The sequence below is a fragment of the Felis catus genome, chromosome C1 (assembly GCF_018350175.1).
Source record: "Felis catus isolate Fca126 chromosome C1, F.catus_Fca126_mat1.0, whole genome shotgun sequence".
Lineage (NCBI taxonomy): Eukaryota > Metazoa > Chordata > Mammalia > Carnivora > Felidae > Felis > Felis catus.
In genome coordinates this window covers 61,449,876-61,466,765 of record NC_058375.1, presented here as the reverse complement: position 1 = coordinate 61,466,765, position 16,890 = coordinate 61,449,876, and the positions used below count along the sequence as shown (strand labels likewise).

At 36.6% G+C, this 16,890-nt stretch overlaps 1 long non-coding RNA gene across 1 annotated transcript; it reads left to right on the top strand.

Moving 5' to 3' along the window:
- Positions 1-9,479: 9,479 nt before the first annotated feature.
- LOC109503102 lies at positions 9,480-16,220 on the top strand. Its single transcript, XR_002162002.3, has 4 exons — positions 9,480-9,535; positions 11,155-11,270; positions 11,594-11,671; positions 16,174-16,220. It is a non-coding gene; the product is annotated as an uncharacterized LOC109503102 (long non-coding RNA).
- The last annotated feature ends 670 nt before the right edge of the window (positions 16,221-16,890 follow it).

The window sequence follows — 16,890 nt, the reverse complement described above, 5'->3', positions numbered from 1 at the left end:
GAACAAGTATGTATTTATAGAGTTTGTTCTATTAATGGCAAATTAAAAAATTTGCCATTTCTTGTTCTCTTTATTTGTCCTCTTGGATTCAGTTTATTATCTAATGTCATTTTTATACTCAGTACAGCTGTGCTCTTTTCCACCTTTGCATTATTATTATCAAATATATTTTTATGTACTGTAATCCCTACCATTATATTCATATTGTTTTATAGAACTACTTTTTAATTTACTTAAGAAGAAGAGATATGTGCTTATGATGTATTTGATAATTCCACATTTATCTTTACCCATGCCTGAGTATGTGTGTATTCTAATTACTACCTAATTCTCTTGCCTTCAGCCTTCAAAACTTCCTTTAGTGCTTACTGTAAGACATATCTGCTAGAAATGATTTCTCTTGGTTTTTGTTTATTTTGGAAAGTCTATTTTGCTTTCATCTGAGTCATATCTTTGCTGAATATGATATTTTACTTTTTTTTCTCTGAAGCACTTTGAATATGCCATCCCACTGCATGCTGGCCTCCACTGTTTCTGATGAAAAATTAGGTATTAACCTTATTGGAGTTCTCTTGTAATGACAAGTCCTTTTTATCTCGCTGCTTTGAAGATTTTCTGCTTGTTTTTGGTTTTCTATTTTCTTTTAAATGTTCATTTATTTATTTTGAGAGAGAGAGAGAGAGAGGGAGAGAATCTCAAGCAGATTCCAGTGCCAAGCAGATTGAGTGCTGAGCTCAACATGGGGCTCCATCCCAGACCCTGAGATCTTGACCTGAGCCAAAATCAAGAGTCAGATGCTTAATCTACTGAGCCACCCAGGCGCCCCTCTATGTTTTTAATAATGATGTATCTGATTGTAAATCACTTTGTATTTACTGTCTTTGGAATTCATTTAGCTTCTCTGATGTATAAAGATTTTCCTCAAATTTGAGAAGCTGTCACTCATTATTTCTTTAAATATTTTCTGCTCTTTTCTCAGTCTCATTATGCATATGTTGGTGCACTTAGCAGTGTCCCACATTTCTCTATGGGTCTGTTCATTTTTCTTCATTTATTTTCTTTCTATTCTTCAGAATGCAAAATCTCAGTTGATCTGTTTTTAAATTTGCTGATTCTTTTCCTTCTGAATATGAAGGAAAGCTTGAATATGCTGTTGAAACCCTCTAGTGAAATTTTTATTGTGATTATTGTACTTTTCAACTTCAAAGTTTCCACTGGGTTTTTTTTAGAATTTTATATTTTTATAATTTTAAATTTTAGTTTTTATTAATTTTAAAATATCTATTGATATTCTCACTCTCTCTTTTTTAGTGAGACATTATGATGCTTTTGCTTACTTTGTTAAACATGATGCTTTTGCTTACTTTGTTAAGCATGGTTTCCTTTAGTCTTTTGAATAAATTTTTAATGGCTGATTTGATGTCTTTATGTCCAAGATCTGGGCCCTTTTACAGGCAATTTCTGTTGTCTGCTGTTTCTCCCTTCTGTATGGGTCACCTGTTCTTGTTTCTTATATAATTCATAATTTTAATGGAATGCTAGAATAATAAATTTTATGTGTTCTCTCTTCTACTCCTGAAATTGTTGATATTGTTTGCTTATTTGTTTTAAGGCTTTGGCGGTTTTCACGAAGTCTATTTCCCCACAGTGGGAAGCCTCTGCCATTACTCCTCAGTGGGGGAAATCTTGCCTATGCACAGTCACTCTGGGGTTATGGTTCTTTATCAGGACACTCTTGGACTGTTTCTTGCTCTGATCACGCTATTAAGTCAGCTGCCTCTATTGGTATCATACTTGGCTTTTAGGCTCTACTAATTGTTATCTGCAGTATTGTTTCAACAATACCCTGAGGTATAAATTGCTCCACAGTCTGATCCAATTAAATTCAAAGTCCTTTGCAGATTTAGTTTTTAAGGCCAGTTTCTGAGATTGATTATGACTCTTGAAATACTCTTCTTAATTGTCTCTTTTTCTGGTTCTTTCTGGTAAACTAGCTGGCCTCTGATTTATCAAGGGCTACTAGCCTCCTCTTAATTGCTCACCACCCAAATCTCTTGTTACTGAGAGCACTCTTGGGCTTTAACTTTCCCATATTCTGTTCCAAATAAAGTCAGTTTGTTTGAGGTAAGCTTCAGAGCTCTCTTTTCTCATGACTTACCTCTTTCCTCCTCAGCAAAAACCTCTGAGCCACTATTCCATACCTGGGTGTGAGACAATATCCTACTTTTCCCAAAATGGCATTACTCCTGATTAGCACACTGGGAAAAGCTGGCAGCATGCTGGCATTGAGCCTCTGGTCTATTAAAGGCTGACTGGGGCCTCTGTCTGTCACACATGAAGTACAACCTCTGCCTTATGATCAGTAACTGGGTGGAGAAATTGGAGCCCCAAATCCCTTGGCTGTACTTGTCTGGAATTTAGACTTAGGAACATGAAACTTGGGATTATGAGAAATGTTAGTAGTCTGCCCATCCACTGTGGGCTTTGGAGAGAAGGAGCATCTTCTTGGTTATACCTGCCAAGACTGGAGCTTTCATCAGGCTACCTGGGACCAGGGAAGGAGGGAGCAGGTAATGACTCAAGTGTAATAGATTCTTACTTTTCTTACTCAGATGTAGTATATTTTCTTGATTATATGTTTCTTAATTTTCTCTGTGCCCTTGGGACAACTTTTGAAGACCTTAGTGTGTGTGTATATATATACACACACACACACACACACACACACACACACACACACACACACACATATATATACATATATGTGTGTGTGTGTGTGTGTGTGTATGTATATATATAAATTTTCATCAATTTTGGTTGTTTGGAGAGCTGGTTCGTGGAAAAGTTTGTATTACCAATCTGGAAGTGATCAATAACAATGATTTTAAATTTCCCCCCAAAATGTATGCTCAACCAGATAGCAGTAGAAAATAAAAATGTTAAAAAGTTCTGTCTTTGGTACATGTGCTTCTATAATTTTAGCATGTGCCAAACTGCCTATCTATTCTGGCTGTATATCAGTGACTATGTCCGGACGGTTTGCCTTCAGTCAACACCGGGTGACAACTTTACCATATTACTAACAGACACAGATTAGTTTAATCAGCTAATTGTCAAAGAGACTATAAGACTGATGGATCTCAGAGCATATTCAAATTTTCTTTTTGAATAGGGGCATTCATTCATTTATTCGTTCTACAACCTAAGTTGAATGTTGATGGGTAAGAATTATTCAGAGGAAGCTTGGGGTTTCCTGGGGAAGATGGGGAGGAACAAAAGATCATGACTCTCCAGAGAGAAAGCAGAGGGAGGAACAGTGTCTAAGAGAGCATATGGCCTTGAAGGATTGCAAGAAACTCAGTATGGCTGGAGCAGAAGCTGAAGGGTGAAATGTAACAAGATATTTGACTATATATTTTAAAAGGGCTAGAGCAGGAAGGCAATTTATGTCAGGCTTAGCAGTCTCAAACAGAAAAGTGGCATTGTGCCTCAGTTATGAGAAGAGTTAGAGGACAGTACATTTAAAAAAAAAATCTCCTTTGGGTCACCCTTTACTTTTATTTGAATTGAGCTTCTGCTATTCTTCAAGAAACATTCTTGGTCAGTACTTGTCTGAAGTGCAATATAGTGTTTGTGAGAGTGATAAAAAATATCTAAAGCAGAGCTAGGGGGACTGAAAGGATCCCAGGGTATCCTTTATTCCCCTGGCATCATAAAAACAGGTGAATTATTACTAAACCATGGAGAACCTGGCCTCTAAATCATAGATGAAACTGTATAACTGGAACCTAGCAAAGAAATGACATTGTCAAAACATCTACAGCTCTATTATGCCATCCACTTTAGCCAGGTCACACACACCCAATTGGATTAGTAACAGCTCTAAGCTGGCTGAGTTAAAACTGGATAGAACCAAAGCAGATTCATAAGGCTTTGGGTCTTTTGAGTATGACAGAAAACCACCCTGGGGACAAAATGATATCCACAGTTTATATTCCACTGGGATATTCATTGTCAGACTAAAGGGGATTCAGAAAATTGTTTATTCATGTTTAATTTTGAGAATTGTTCCCTTGGCCCTTAACTCTCACAGTTGCATTTGCATAATTACAATTAAAACATAGTTATTTCTGATAATTTTAAGCAAGTGAATGTTGTTGTTCCCCAATGCCCATGCCAAGCACATAATTGGGGCTCAGTAGATATATCTTGACTTATATAAGGATGTAAGTGTAATCCTTCTTATGGTCCTTCTTTTAACTAGATAGAGCCTGGAACAGGTTCTGTCACATAAAAAGACTCAGTAATCATTATTTCTAAATCATACTGAAGCTCTTTGACTTTTGGTTCTCATTCTGTAGCTGATCTGTTTCTCAAAAGAGTAAACTTCTAATGAATAAAGAACATCCTAGTTATACCCGTGATGACATCCAGGTCTCTTACTAGGAAAAGTTTATCAAAGGATATTATAGTGCCTAATCTGGACATTATCCTACCTTTTCCCATTCATCAAAATAAAAATGTGCCTTTTTAAAGAAGTTATAGTTATGCTTTAAGTGTATACTTGATTTTACTTGGCATCTGAGTGGTTAACCAACTGATCTTGAAGATGGATTCCTAAGATGGATACAACAGGAAAAAACATGTCTAATATGCAAGATATATTACATCTTATGTTACATTTTGTGTGTGGTCTTTGATTTGTCTGTCACACTCTCATTTAAACTTTAAATGACACCTTCTCAGGTATCACCTTTTTGCTGAAACTTTCCTTGCCTTGTTTTAAATAAGGGATGAACAAATACAACTCTATTTCTACAATTTTGACATAAATCACATTATATTCAGGCTTTATATCTTATTAGCTGTGTGGTGATGGACAAGTAATTTAACTTCTCTTTCCTCGGTTTCCTTATTTGTAAAATAGAAATAATGACCCCTAACTCACAACTTTGCTGTGAGGGTTAATTGAACTTTGCATGTAAAATCTCTGGCGTAGTATCTGCACGTGGTGATTTGTAATCGTTGTGTTTGGCTCTTCTGTAAGGCTATACACTTCTCTATGTCAGGAATGGCACCTCACATACAGTAGTATCTCTATAAATCCTGGCTTAATTATGTCTCAGCTATTATAGATCTCAGGATCTTTTAGGTACGAATGGTGGTAAAATGTTTTATTGCTTCAACTAATCTGTCAGAGGAAGAATCTCCTTGTAACTTACGGAAATTCTTTAGCTTAGAAGATCTTTAAAGAGTAATATCAAAGTAGGAAGTTTAATGATCCTATTACAGGGCGATGGTGGTCTTAAGAACCCATATGATGTCCTCAACTGCATATCCTCCTATAATTCTGAAGGAAGAGATATTGCCAGAATGGATAGAAGGATAGGATGGATAGAAGGCATTCTCTCTTTCCAGAGAGAATATCCAAAGAAGTGTTTTATAAATTATGTAGCCTATCCAAGGATAGAAAGCACAGAAAACAATATGTGCTAAAGGCTATGTGAAATGAGAAAAAAGTTCAGTTTTGATTAAAGAATCCATTTGAATCCCATCCCTACTTCCCAGCTCACTGGGCAAATCATTTATTTTAAGGTTCAAGATTACCATGAGGAAAGTGAGGTTAATTCTTTCTACTCTCAGGAATAGCATGAAATTAAGAATATTATATATGAAAGTACATTACACAATGCTTTCTTGAAGTAGCAGACTCTCATGTCTGTTAGCAAATTTTCCCAAAGGCAGTGGTTCTCAACTTGACTACACATTAGAATCTCCTGGAGAGATTTAAAAGCCCAGTACCCTCCTGCAGCTTTGACTAGTGTTTGGTATTTAGATACTCCTAAAATTCTGTTTGTGACTCATATGTGCAGTGAAACATTGTCTGACATGACCTTAACTTTGCCCTTGGAATGGTCATTACTTCTGTGAACTTCCCAACCAGTTATTCTATAAATTCTTATGCCGAACTTTGGGGATGTGTGCAAAAGTCTGTCTTGTGCAGAACTCAGAACTGAGCTCACACCCTTGGTCTGCCTAACTATGATGCACTGCTCTGTTTACTTAGGTATACCCTCTTCCAGGCTTGGGTAGGAGGCCAGAGTTCCCAATGAGAAACACAACCATAATCCAACATTAGCATTTCCTGCTGAAACCTCTCAGACACATAGGTTGGGGCAATAGCCTGACCATCTACTTCCCTCTCTCTGCCTTTATCTCTAATCTTTCAATTCCATCTGGGTAGTGCAATCACCCTTATGTAAAATTCTATCATCAATTTGGTGCTCATCTTGACATACTAAAAAGGGTGTCAAAATATCACCAAATTCATATGTTGAAACCTATTCTCCTAATGTGATGGTATTTGGAGAGGCAGACTTTAGAAGTTAAATGAAATAACTTCTTTAGAAGTTAAAAGAAGTAACTTGCAGGCGGGGTTAGTGTCCTTATAAAAGAGACCGAAGAGAGCTCCTTCACCCTTTTCACCATATCAAAACACAGTGAAAAGATGGCCATTTATAAAACAGGAAATAGGCTCTCATTGGACATGAAATCTGCTGGTAACTTGGTCTTGGACTTCCCAGTCTCTAGAACTGTGAGGAATAAATTTCTGTTGTGTTTAAGCCACCTAGTCTATGGTATTTTGTTGTAGTAGCCCAGACTAAACCACAAATTAACTTAGAAAACTTTCTTTTTCAACAAAGACTGGTTTTGAAGCCTATTGTTTACTCTTATTTTCTAGTTAGAATAAGACTCAACTCTTACATTTCTTCCTTGTTAGTCATTGTTCCATGTGTTTTAAAATACTTTTGTTGGCCTGAACAGTAGATCTCCCGTGTCCACATCCCAGGTAAAAGAAGACACACTAATCTCAGCTTTTATTTTTCTTTTGCCGCAATGTTTGGGAAAAACAACACTTAATGGTTTATAGGAGAGGAATAGCTACCTATCCTAGCCCCAGTAAAGAATAACCCTTCCTATAATTATTGCCCTCCTTTTATTCTTATTTTAAAACCTAATTTTAAGCCAAAATGCTTTTGATCACTATATTATATGCTAAATTCTAGAAGTTTTATTCCTAGTCCTTTATTATTAGTATAGTGCCTACTATTGTACTAGTAATGGTATTATTAGTAAAGTGCCTGTGTCTATTCACTGTGAGAGACTTTTAAAATGCTAGTACCTAGGGATGAGAATTTCTAAGCTCTGTTGTTCTTTGCAATGAGAGTAGCACTTTATGAATCACTATATATGCAGATCATCTGTGATCTACAACATAATTATATCCATCCTTTAAGAAACTGTTTATAGAAAAGTCTTATGACTATATTTCTATGTTACTTGTAATTTGCAAATCCAAGACATTAAAAAAAATTATGGCAGATGATTCTCTAGAAGGTAAAATGAATAGAGGAGGTATCATACAATTTGACATTTTCTCTCATTTCCATCCTAGTCATCTTACAGGATTTAGAAATTTAGGAAGGGAAATTCTGGCTCTAGCCCCTATATCAGAATTCTTGGTTCATATTCTACTTGGCCATTGTGATGGAACCTCTCATTGCTCGCTGATGGCTGTGTTCTCTTCTTAGACTTGTAACTAGACTGTATTTTCCCACCCTCTTATAGCAGGTGTGGGCTTGTAACTGAGGCATGGTCAATTAGATATGAATCATTTCCACATATAACTCATAGTGCATCCTTCCTATTTTTTTTTTTTTATTTGCCATAGTGACGCAATGGAGAGGATTCTGAGAACCTTGGGGGTGAGGAAAGGGCAAAACTATAGAGTGGAAGGAGACTTTAGGAGAAATACTCATTTGATTTAGTTTTCCTAGCCAGAGGAATTAGAGGAGGGTAAAATAATTGTAAAAATATTCTTCTTGGATATGGGAAATTTACAAACTTTTTGACTCCACCATTACATGATCCTATGAGGGCAGAGAGACATTGCCTGTTCTTGTTTTTTTTTCCCCATATATGTTATTCCTCAAGTTTCTTACAATGCATCTCTAGATAACTGATTTTGTTTTATTTTTAAAAGTTTTTTGAGACATAAAAGAGGAATCATTTGATTTGGTAAAGGTCTTAAGAGTTTCCATATCAAAAAAAAAAGTTTCCATATCACAATCATTTAGTCATTTTTTAATTCCCATTTTAGGTTTTTAGGAATGTTTATGCTTGCCATTATCTCTGACCTCATCCTGTGTTCCAAACTGCATTATCCTTTCTCCCTTCCATATATAAAGAATAATTTTCTTCTATCAATTATTTAAGCTCACATAAAAATTATATATAAAATATTCCAAGTATATTGTAAAAGCATACTTAAACAATAGAAAACATACTACTTATTAAATATATATTATAGTATAAATTTTAAAAGTATATTTAAAAAGTGAATTTAATGAATACCTAGCTTTTTTCCCTCCCACTCTTACTCTTCCAGGGTAGCCACTGTTAATAGTTGGGCATATAGCCTTCCAACTGTTTTCTATTTATATATACATAAGTGTTAAAATTTTTTTTATTCATCTTTATTTTTGAGAGGCAGAGAAAGACAGAGCACAAGTCGGGGAGGGGCAGAGAGAGAAAGAGACACAGAATCTGAAGCAGGATCCAGGCTCTGAACTGTCAGCACAGAGCCTGACTCAGGGCCCAAACTCATGAACCATGAGATCATGACCTGAGCTGAAGTCGGATGCTCAACTGACTGAACCACCCAGGCGCCCCATAAATGTTAAATTTTAAGAAAAAAGTTTAAATTTCTACCACATTAAACATAATTTTAAAAACCTACAACTATAAGATTAGCGAAATGTTGTTTTACATAAGCCCTATTTTTCTTTACAGACCTTGAAATTAAAATATTAATTCCAAATTAAAAAAAAAGTTAATTTTTTGAGCAGAGTTTATGAAAAATTTACATGCCTCCATGTGTAATTTCTGATGGCCCAAGGTGATTCAGAGCAATCCATGGAACCTGGATTGGGTTCATTGACTCATTTTTGTCATAATATTGAAAAAGAAAATGATGCTTAATTGTATGGTTAAATTGATACTGTTTCAATTAGTAAAATATTTCTGTACTTCTAATGTGGTATGTTTTCCTTTTTCCCCCCTCTCCTCTTTTCAATTATTATTAAATCAACAGTCCTTGAAATTCTTCAGGAAGTTCAGAAATTATATGCACATAAAATTTAAAGCTATTTTTTATTGGATTGCATTATTACAGAATATATTCTATTATGTATATTATTAATTTTGTAAACTTTTGAAAATGCAGAAATACAGACATCTTTTTATGTTCTACACATCTTTCTTAACACATTTTTTTTTCAACGTTTATTTATTTTTGGGACAGAGAGAGACAGAGCATGAACGGGCGAGGGGCAGAGAGAGACGGAGACACAGAATCGGAAACAGGCTCCAGGCTCTGAGCCATCAGCCCAGAGCCCGACGCGGGGCTCGAACTCACAGACCGCGAGATCGTGACCTGGCTGAAGTCGGACACTTAACCGACTGCGCCACCCAGGTGCCCCTCTTAACACATTTTTAATTGACCTTTCCTTCCCTTCCCTTCCTTCCCCTCCTCTCCTTCCTCTTCTTCTCCCTCCTCCTCCTCTTCTTCTTCCTCCTTTTCCTCCTCCTCTTCCTCCTCCTTCTCTTTCTTCTTGCTATTATTAATAAGTTTCTGGGCCTATCTTATAGATATATTCTTATGAACATGTGTGTATACATCTGCTGGATATATTTTAATAATATTTTCTTTAACGTTTATTTTTGAGAAAGAGAACATGAGAGGGGGAGGGGCAGAGAGAGGGAGATACATAATACAAAACAGGCTCCAGGCTCTGAGCTGTCAGCCCACAGCCTGACCTGGGGCTTGAACTCATGAAACTCGAGATCATGACCTGAACCAAAATTGATCACTCAACTGACGGAGCCACCCAGGTGCCCCTGCTGGATATATTCTAAAAGTAAAATTGGGGCGCCTGGGTGGCACAGTCGGTTAAGCGTCCGACTTCAGCCAGGTCATGATCTCACGGTCCGTGAGTTCAAGCCCCGCGTCAGGCTCTGGGCTGATGGCTCAGAGCCTGGACCCTGTTTCCGATTCTGTGTTTCCCTCTCTCTCTGCCCCTCCCCCGTTCATGCTCTGTCTCTCTCTGTCCCAAAAATAAATAAACGTTGAAAAAAAAATAAAAGTAAAATTGATAAAATTGGCCTCCAAAACCACTGTGCAATCTTATACTCCACTGCCTTGTATGGTCCGATGACTACTTTGGTAGATATTTCATGGGTTGTTCATTGAACTCTATTTTGAAGGCAGATATAAATGTTAGTAACACTAACATGTTGGGGCTAATACCATCATTCAATTCTAGACTAAATGTTTGTGTCTTCATAATTTTAAGCCCTAACCCCTTGTGTGATGGTATTTGGAGATGGGTCCCTTGGTAGGTAATTAGGTTTATATGAGACCAAGAGGATGGATTCCCCATGGTGGTATTTGTGCTCTTAGAAGAAGAGGAAGACACTAGAGACCTCTTTTGCTCTACCATGTGAGCAAGAGGTGACCATCTGTAACCAGGAGGAGCACTCCTGCCAGACGTTGAACATGACAGTATCTTGATCTTGGACTTTATAGCCTCCAGAACTATGAGAAATAAATGTGTGTTGTTTAAGCCATACATTCTATGGTATTTTGTTTTAGTTGCCTGCGCTGACTATGACACATTCTATTGTCCTTTAGTTATTTTGTATTTCAAAGAACTAACTACAGCCTGTTCTCCCTTTCAGTTCCATTTACCAGTAATTTCGGGTTATTTCAGTATCTTCCTAGGGGAATTCCGTTTTGGTGCAATGTCTTTTACTTATATTATATCAAGGGTTTGTCAGCTTTTTTGAGATTTCTCACTATTTTATGTGTAACAAGCTACCCCAAAACTAGATGGCTTAAAACAACCATTTATTTATTTCAAGATTAGAGTCAGCAGAACACAGTTCTCATTATCTGTGGTAGGCTTAGCTGATACTGACTGGGCTTATTCATGTGTCTGGAGTCCGTTGCTTCAGCAGTCAGGGGGCTGGCTGGATTCAGACAGCTTAGTTGAGACCGTCTCGATGCTTGTGTCCTCCCTCATTATTCCACAGGCTAGTCTGGAAGACAGAGTCCCAACAGCAAGAGGGGAAGTGCTGAAACCTGTTGATTCCTGGGCGTCACATCACATTGCTTCCTCTACATTTGATTGACCAGACTAAGTCGTAAGGTTAGTTCAAGTTTAAGGGATGGGGAATAGGTGCCAACTCTTAATGAGCTTCACAAAATGGAAGCCAATAAGCAGTATACTATAGAATCCATCTATACTGTTTCTTGCGATTCCTTTTATGATTTTAAGCTGCCTTGCTTCTCGTTGAAACCAATCCTTTCCACTCCATCTGCACTAAAGCCCAGTTGAACACAGGATTGATTTTCCTTTTCTTTGCTATTTAATGGTCCTCTTTTTTCAATTTTTATATATAGTTTTCAGATATATAAATGCCTCTTTGTTTCATTAAAATTAGAGGTTTTGCTTCTGTTTCTTTCCCTTAGGTTGACAAAGAAATGAGAATCATCTTTATTACCTTCAAATTGGAAGTGGGCGGCAAGTTCTTAATATGACTGAAAATAGTAAGTCCTTACTCCATCTTTTTATTGCATCTATTTTCAAAAGTGTTTGAGGGCAAATCAAGCCTTTCCTTGAGAGTTTAAATTTAAAGTCCAATCCCTTTTCTCATGTTGCCATCTTTGTATATAAGAAGCAGTATTCAAAACAAGCTGCCTGAAACAAATTATCTCACAATTCAGTGTTCTAGCTTGCATTGCCTTTCACTGTCTATTTTAGAGAAGAAAATGAAGGAATCTTTTATTGCATGTGTCAGAGTTAGTGTAATATTTCATTGCTATAACAAATAATAATTATTTCACTCTCATAATAGTTTACATAGAGGGCTATTCAAAATTGTAGGTTCATTCCTACTATCTTATTTATTTGCTGTATTGAAGGGCATTATTCTTTTTTTTTTTTAAGTTTATTTTTGAGAGAGGGAGAGAGAGAGAGAGGGAGAGAAAGATCGCAAGCACAAGCAGGGGAGGGGCAGAAGGAGAGGAGATAGAGAATCTGCTGACAGTGCAGAGTCCCAAATGGGGCTTGAACTCATGAACCATTAGAACATGACCTGAGCCAAAATTGAGAGTCAGATGCTTAGCTGGCTGAGCCACCCAGGTGCCCCTGAAGGGCATCATTCTCATTTGAAGGCTTATGTTGAGTCCTAGGACTGCCTATGAGTCTGCAACAGTTCACTGCAGGGTGTATGAGATAGGCCTGGAAGTGTACACACCATTTCTGTTCATATGTCATGATCTAGAACATAATAATGTGCCCCCATTAAGTTGCAGGTAAGTCTGTGACATAGAGACTAACTGGACAACCATGTGCTGGCAATACTCCCTTACTCAGGAAAGAAGGTATTCCAGTTACTATTGCTTCATAATAAAGCACTGTAAACTTCATGGCACCAAACAGCCTTTTATTATGCTCACAAATTCTGCAGATCATTAAAGCAGAAAGGATCAGCTACAGGAAAAGCTATGCTATGGCCCACAATGTATGAGAATTCAGCAGGGTAGACTGACATATCTGGGGGTGACTTGAGAGGGAGACTGAGACAGCTGAGGCTAGAAGATCTATTTCCAACATGGCTTTTCAGTCCCATGTGCGGCACCTGGGCTAGGAGGACTCAGGCTGGGATCACATGGTACTGTCCACTGAAGTACACACATGCGACATGTCTGTATCACTTGGGCCTCTCATGGCATACCAACCAGGTTCCAGGAGGGAGTATTCTGAGAGCAATTGTTGTAAGAGAACCAGCCAGAAGCTACATGGCCTTTTCTGACCTAGGGTGAGAGGCCACGCGGCATCACTTCCTCTATGTTCTATTGGTTACAAGCAAATTGTAAGGATAGCCCAGTCAGTGGGAGAGAAATAAAACTCCACCACTTGTTTGAATTGTGGCAGTGTCACACTGTAGGAGACAATGTACAATGAAACATATTGTGAACAACATTAGAAAAAACATCGCCACACAAAACAATAGATTTTTGCAAATGACAAATAAACTCGACCACAGTCTACATTTAAAGACAAGTAAGCAGAATATACAACACAGCCAATTGAAGTCAACAGCCAACACATCAGAAGCTCAAACAAGTTGAAGCATATTGTTTTTCCTTGTAACCTACACTCCCTTTGAAAAACTCACTCCTCTCGCTTTTCCAAAAACAACATGCAATTTTCAAGTTTTTTGCCTTTACTCATGCAGTCTCTCAGTTTGAAGTTATCTCCCCTACATTATTTATTGAAATCCTTCAAAAGAGACTTAAATACTATCTCCTTAGAAAAGCTGTCACTAACACTGATCTCTCCAAAGCAGTTAATCATTCCCTCTCTGATTGCCACAGTACAGTATGTCAAATTCTAGTTAGCACTTACCCTATTCTACTTTTATTATGATTACATATTTATAGATGCAATTTCTCCATTAGTCTGTATAGTCCTCCAGAGATACATCTTATCTGTGTTCACTTTTGTTTTCTCAAAAGGCTTTGGTTACAACAGGCTGCTTTATTAATCACCATAATGAATTGAGATGCAAATGGTCCTAAGTTAAATAAGCATATATATTTTAAGTGTTAATCCATAAGGAGGCCTACCTCTAATTTATGTGTGATCTCTTGTATGACTGGAGAAGGTTAGAAGTGGACAGAGTGAAGCAAACGGAGAAGATTTTGGAAAATGGAGGGGATTCAGATCTTGATATTTTAGCATATTCTAAGGAGGGGAAATATGCATTTTCCCTCTGGTGCAATCAGTTCCAATATGAGTGAAAGCAATAGTCTATAAAAGCTTCCTTATTAGTCCTATTCAATCCTGACTGCTTAGTGATTAGAAAGTTAATAGCTTCTTAGCCACATCTGGAAATTCAGGAAGAATTAAATCTTTATCCTCATTAGATTCTTATGCTCCCAGATGCTATGGTGTTTCCTTACAGTTTTGATTCTGGCTTTAGATACAACAATCCATATCAAAGGCCAAGGCCTCTGTTAACATCCCTTCCCTCTGGAACCCCTTTGAGGTTTTACTTTGCCTTGTGAATCATAGCCCAAATGTTCATTCTTTCCTTCAGGTTGATTTAATAGATCTTACCCCATTACTGTCTGTCAGACTGTGGCTACAGCTGGCTAACATGGAGCTGTAACTGCTTTTGGTTAATGTCACCCTAGAGTCAGGATGAACCAAGCTCAGATAGAAGCCACAACCTTCTTTGTTAATTTTATCTCCACCACTCTCTCTGTGGCCCCTGAAAATAGCTAATTATTGAAACTTTTCTTCCTCTATAAGCTAGAGATAAACATATTGATTCATTTCTCAGGGGTGTTGAGTGGTTTAACTAGGACTATAAAGGATATAAAAAAATGTAATTCGATGCTATATTAGGTGCTGTTAGCAACATATTACTAATTCCATGAGTCATCACATTTGTATCACACAACTTAGCTATTCTTTGCTTTGATAATGATATTTTTTTCACGCCCACATTACATTCAATTTTGGAATCTTCATGCCTGTTCAGTATTCCTGAGCAAATAGTGATCATGTGTTGTGTTTCCTTTTCTTCAGTTTATAATGACTTAGATGATTCCCCTAAGATAAAACATTTTAACTCTTATTCATCCCAGCTATGCTATAAAATCAGTTTTTCAACCAAATTTTTAACAAAAATGATTTGCTGATTTTAGAAAAAAATCTATAAAACTTATGCTTATAAATTTTTTTTAAGTAAAAAGATCTATTTCTCTGGTAACCTATAAATTTTAAGCGTCTAATAGTTAAGTGTTGAAAATATGTTCTGGGTTTTGATAAATCCTTAAGTAGGTACTATTATTCTCTATGTGTTAAATGTTGCCTTTTTTCATAGCAAAGTCTGTATTTGACTCGCCTTTCCTTTAATTTCTGTCCTTTTCACTTCCTCATGATTTGACTTGGGACCTGAGTAAATATAATCATGTTTTATAGATTCTGAGAATCACATCTAAAATTAGGATGCATCTTACAATCACTGATATTTTACAGCTGCTGTTGATCAGATGACAGCCGTGGCACGGTGTGTTAACTTGATGGTATTTGTCATACTGTCATTACATAAGTAGGGCTTGTATGTTTCTCACAATAACTTGTTTGGAGTTTAGTTGACATTTCAGATAGCTTTAAGAAGTTTGCTCTATGGCTCAGTATTTTAACAAAGGTTATTTTGTATACTGAAAGTTCCGGGAAGAGAACCATGTGACATTAATTCCGTATGGTTGAAAGAACTATTTGTCTTTAGAGAAATGACCACAGTTCTACATTTTCTTGCAAATTGACACATAAATGCTTTCAAATACCTAGGGGAAAAATTTTGTGTGTCCCAATACACCTCCTTTTATTTTTAATTTAATTTTTTTAATTGAAATAACGTATCAATTTTAGGTGTATAACATAATGATTTCGTATGTGTATATATTGCAATATGATTACCACAAGTTTGGTTAACATTCATTACCATAAATAGTTATGATTTACTTTTGTCTGTGATGAGAACTTTTAAGATCTACTCTCTTAACCATTTTTGAATATACAATACAGTATTATTAACTATAGTCACTATTTGTACATTATACCCTCAAGACTTCTGTTTGGAAGTTTATATCTTTTAAGTGCCTTTACCCATGTTGTCCACCCTCCACCCCTGACTCTGGCAACTACTGATCTCTTTTCTGTACCTATAGGTGTGTTTATTTGTTTTTCAGATTCCACATATAAATGAGATCATACCCACCTGACAGTGAAACTGTCTGACTTATTTCACCTAGCATTATGCCCTTCAGTTCCATCTGTGTTATCAAAAATGATAGGATTTACTTTTTTTAATGGCTGAATAATATTCCATTGTATCTATACTACAATTTCTTTATCGAGTCTCCCATGAATGGAAACTTAGATTGTCTTTATGTGTTGGCTATTATAAATAATGCTACAGTGAACATGAGATGCAGATACGTCTTTGAGAGAATGATTTCATTTCCCACAGATAAGTACCCAGAAGTGGAATGGCTGGATCATATGGGAGTTCTTTTTGTAATTTTTGAGGAGCCTCCATGCTGTTTCCACAGTAAGTATAACAATTTACATTCCCACCAACACTGCACAAGAGTTCTCTTTTTTCCCAAATACTTGCCAATACTTGTTATTTCTTGTATGTTTGTTTTGTATTGTTTTGCTCTTTTTTTTTAGGCTTTTTTTTGTTGCTGTTAATAGGTATGAGGTGATATCTCACTGTAGTTTTCATTTTCATTTCCCTGATGATTAATGTTAGACACTTCTTTATGTAATCCTTTTGGCCAGTCATATGTCTTCTTGGAAACATGTCTATTCAGATCACCTGCCCATTTTTAGTTGGATTTTTTTTTGTGTGTGTGTGTTGAGTTGTATGAGTTCTTTACATGTCTTGGGTATTAACCCCTTATCAGATATATGGTTTATAAATATTTTCCCCATTCGGTAGATTGCCTTCCATTAATGGTTTCCTATGCTGTACAGAAGCTTTTCAGTTTTAGTTGATTCGTAAATAGATGAGCCTGTGTTACATTTTTTAGTGGGATACATGCAAAAAGATCATCTACCATATATTAAGCAAAGTTTGAAGGCAGGAATAATTGACAATCCCATGGAGCAGATGAAAAATTTCAAAACAGAACGAGGCTGGTATGATCAATTCATGCATTGTACAGGGCAATGTTGATATGGT